At 36.0% G+C, this 4747-nt stretch overlaps 1 long non-coding RNA gene across 2 annotated transcripts in view; it reads left to right on the top strand.

Annotated features, from left to right (window-relative positions):
• LOC102474548 (uncharacterized) overlaps positions 1 to 4747 on the top strand; it is an 11405-nt gene that overhangs the window by 1048 nt on the left and 5610 nt on the right. For both annotated transcript variants that reach the window (XR_337562.1, XR_337561.1), the window contains exon 2: positions 2923 to 3034. This is a non-coding gene — a long non-coding RNA (uncharacterized LOC102474548). The remainder of the gene's footprint in view (positions 1 to 2922; positions 3035 to 4747) is intronic.

The following is a 4747-nucleotide window of genomic DNA, read 5'->3' as shown; positions in this document are numbered from 1 at the left end:
GAAAAAGAGAGCAAGCCAGGAATTAAAGAGCAGTTCGCCATGTGGGAGTCCAGCGCCCTTAACCACCACGCCAGCTGCTGGCCCTTGTTTGTTTTTTAGTTGTATTTCATTGAATTTTATTGAGAAAATGATGTTTTGGGAATATTCACAAATTTCAGATTCATAAAAGTCTTAGGACAAATTTTTGTATAACAGAGGCTTATGGTGTTCTCAAAGCTTTTGAGAGACTACATGTAATTTTTCCTTTATTCTAACACTACTTTTATAATATAGAGTGAGACTATTTTAATATTGTTTTACTTGAATCATTAGATATCTTCTCTTTCTGCATTTTAGACATTGAGAGACCTAATTTATACATAAATGAAGTTAAGCCAGTAAGGATGGCAAATTTCTGCTTTGTCTACTAAAAAAAAAAAGTGTAGTTAGCAACCAAAGTCATTAATACAGTGAACATTTCTGTGATAAAATTATGTTATGACGTATCTTATATAATTATGAAAACCAACATGCTGTTTCTTAAATCAGATAATTCTGCAATGAGGATAATAGATGACGATTGTTAAAATAAACAACTTTTGAGTACTACTGAGGAAATTTCCAAAAGATATTGTCTACTGTCAGGGTTTAGAAAATAAAGTACCTGCGCGCCCAAGATCCTGAGAGGAGAATGGAGGAGAGGGGATTGCGGCATGGCCATCCCCCATAATGGGTGGTGATTTCTCACTTTCTGTCTCTGTTTCTCTCTGCCTTTCTGGCAAGTACATGTGCCCTATAGCAAAAACCTCTCCAAAAAAAATAAGAAGAATAAAATAAAATAAAGTACCTCAAATAGGGCACCTAGGTATGCTGAATATTGTGAACTGAAAGAGAGAGGAGAGGCCTCAGAAGCAGGTCTCTGACTTTCTGCGGTTCTTTCTCCCTCCCTCTATGTGAATCATGAAAGTTATAATTTCTTTTCCTCTGGGCAGGTTATAGAAATAATTGATATAACTTCTTTTGTCCAAAACAAGCCATAAGCCTAGAAAGATTACTTTCTGAACTTCTCCCTTCTTCCTTGAAGACCTTCATTCCAGAGGGATCCTGCCCCATACTGGACAATAATACAACACAGAAAACAAGAATCTAAATAGCAGATGGTCTGTGACCATTAGATCAAACTATTTTTGTCCAAACAGATTTTTTAAATTTACATTTAATCACATATATCTTTACAGTGTACATCATTTCTTTTTCCAGGACAAATACTTCGCTTACCAGTCAAGCTGAAGATATTACTATATACATCATGAGAAAATAGCTTCCCCTTTTTGTCAATCACATGGCTTTGTTAGAGATTTTGGGTAGGCCTGCTTTTTTCTTATACTTTTTTTGGATTACATTCTTGTTTAAACTGTATTTGTTTGTTATTTTTTATCCTTTAGAAACAAACAAACAAACATTAGTTTGCCTAAGAAATCAAGTCTGACATCTTTTGTGAACAAAATACTACTGTTGCAGTTTTATAACAAGCAAGACGTGTAGTGAAATGATGCAGTTTTCAATGCTAAATCACCAACAGGCATGTGCTTTTTTATAAATAGTGTTAAGAAATATGTATGATGTGATTATTCCTACAACATAGCAACATACTTTCCTATGGCTTAGCCTAAAATTTTCTTTATAATGTTTCTAAAGAGGGGAAAAAAAGAAAGAATGATGCATGATTATTTTGCTTATTTGGATTAGATGATTTTGCCAATTCCACAATACGTAGATGGTTCCATGATACTTTTAAACTGTAACGTGGCCATGAAGGAAGACTAGAAGTCCTTGGTTTTCCAAATGGAAAATTCTCGAGAGTAAAAAAAGAGTGCTAGTAATAATTATGTAATGGTAATAGAAGTAAACCATATAATATTAAGCAAAGGACCATAAGCAAAATATGTTGTAGAAATGATTCTCATTTTCTTTCACCTGGGACAAAAAATATTTATTCATTAGAAAATAAAGTACTTTGGGACCAGCAGTTAGCATAATGGCTATGTCACTGGACTCCCACGTAGTCGACCGCGGTTCATGTCCCGAACCTGGTGGCTTAAAACTCATGCCAGGCGTGTGTGCGTGCATGCCCAAGATCCCGAGAGGAGAATGGAAGAGAAGGGATTGCAGCGTGGCCATCCCCTCTGGGGGGTGATTTCTCGCTTTCTGTCTCTCTGTCTCTCTCTGTCTGTCTGGCGAGTGCACGTGCCCTATAGCAAAAAAAAAAAAGAAAGAAAAGAAAAGAAAAGAAAGTACTTTATTGTTATTATGGCATTATTGCCTGCTGATCATGTGCCTCTGCCGGTCTGGCGAGTGCACGTGCCCTAGAGCAAAAAAAAAAAACTCTCCAAAAAAAAAAAAGAAAGAAAAGAAAAGAAAAGAAAGTACTTTATTGTTATTATGGCATTATTGCCTGCTGATCATGTGCTTCTCTTTTGCTAAGTACTTTATATACATCACTTTATTTTTCTCTTACAAAGTGTCAGAGGTAGACATTCTATTACTTTGCTCATGGAAAAAGAAATGAAGCTCAAACTCCCCATAATAATGTCTCACACAGCTTTGTGCTGTCTTATATACTTCTCTAACTAAACCACTAAGTTAGGAGAAGAAATGAGAAACAGCTGTACATCTTCCTTCCATGGGGACTTTATAGAACACTTTCCTCAACATCTGTGGAAACATTGTATCAAACCAACTACAAACCTGTTGTTCAAGCAGAGATGGGACACTTTAGATGGTGTGGGCAAAACTCACTCATCCACATAGAAAACAACTTTGGCCCAACTACCAATTCTGAGATCCTGTAATAAATAAAAAGACAGGGCTTTGAAGAACCGATACATAGCTTCAAGATAAGATCAGTAAAACCAGCTTCACCACATGCCATTATTCCATTAGGACCCCAGCTGGAATGTGTTTTCATGGATGGAGAATGATGGAGAAGGACTTCCCATAGTAGACAGAATGAAGTGACTGAAAGAAGAGATACCCTTTGGGTCTTCAGGAAAGAGTAAGTTGCTCTTATTACAGAAGGAACACATGTACACACACATCTGCAAATTCACATATGTATGCATACTCATATGAAAATTTATGTGCATGTATTGACAGATTCACATATATGTGTACTATACATACACATAAGTGTGCCTACATACATATTACTATACATACATGTATATATCTTAATGGCTCTTAGCAAAACAGAAAACAGAGCAATGAGGACTCTATGGCTTTTTTAAATTATGCAGTGCTGTGTAATCATAAAATATATATACATATATATAAATTATCTTTCCTTCTAAAATTCATTCAGTCTCAAGTGCAGAAATGTTTTTCCCCCAGTAGACATAATCATCAAACTCCCAGTTTTTGAAATTATGTGTATGTTATTTATGTAAAAAGAAACAAAATTACCTTGACATCCTTAATATTTCTTGGGAAATTGTTATTACTTGTCATTGCATTTTCAGGACATTTTTTAAAGAATAGAGCCATTAGTTATAAGACTCAGTTTAATATATGTGTTCTTCTGGATAATACAAGACCCATTCAGGTAGTTTCATCTACAGAGAATGTGTTTTGCACAGATGGTACATTTTATAGGTGACAAAGTATTGGTCAGGGGAAATACAGGTGAGTAAATGTGTGTGTGTTATTCTATTTTAAATAATATTTAGGCAGAGCCATCGTGCACACTGCTAAGATGCTATGATCTGCAGGCTGAAACCACACAGGAGGCTTAGGTTCTATTCTTGGTCCATCATAATTGTCAGTTCTAGTGCATGTAGGTTCGTAACTCAGAGTAAGTAATCCCAGCAATTTGAGAGGCTGAGGCTGGAACATGAATTCAAGGTGACCTGGTGTTGAGCAATGTGAAATTTTCATCTCTGCCACTGTAAGCATGTGGATCTTGAAACTATTAAACAAATTTTGAAATAGCTAAGAAAAGTTTATGGCTAACTCTACAGACTAAGTGTTTTGTCCATTGGATTATTTAAAAGCACCTTTCCTCTGCATGTCCTATGGTGAACATCCCTTTGAGACTTAGCTATTTTCATACCATGGAATCATTATTTGGGGCCTATCCTCACATATTTTTCAAACCCCGAAGTCAATATCATTATAATCTTTTAAAAAAATTTATTAGAGGGTGTGTATGCTCACTAGAGTGAGATAGAGAGAGAGAGATAGAGAGAAAGCATTCCCCATGAGGAATGGTCTTGCCACAATCCCTTCTCTTCTACCTTCCTCCTTTTGGGATTTTAGGCATGCGTGCACATGTGTTCAGTGTGTTTTTCGAGCTGCTGGGTCCATGACTTGAACCACACAGTTGATTATGTGGGATCCATCCAGATTCTTTAACCACCACACCATTGGCTGGTTCCATTCTATCCCTCTCAAATCTCTAACAAGACAAATGAGAGCCACTGTTCATGAACCAGCATAGGTTCGATAACTCAGAGCATGTCTTCTAGGAAAGGTGGATATCCATGTATAATATCTACAGTTCTTTCCACTGAGGAGATAGTTTTTCCTTTCCATTATATTTCAGGGTCAGGGCTGAGAGAGAGCCTAATATTTTAGTGGTCCTTTTCTGACTGATATTGATTTGCAGGAAAAAGAAAGAAAGAAAAAAAAACAAACCTATAAATTAGGCTGCACTAATTTCCTTACTTAACCATATTTTAATCAAAATTTACCCATGAAACTGTTGTTTTGA

This window comes from Tupaia chinensis, unplaced genomic scaffold (assembly GCF_000334495.1).
Source record: "Tupaia chinensis unplaced genomic scaffold, TupChi_1.0 Scaffold147312_1, whole genome shotgun sequence".
Lineage (NCBI taxonomy): Eukaryota > Metazoa > Chordata > Mammalia > Scandentia > Tupaiidae > Tupaia > Tupaia belangeri.
The sequence above is the reverse complement of the archived record's forward strand: the minus strand, read 5'-3'. Positions and strand labels throughout refer to the sequence as shown.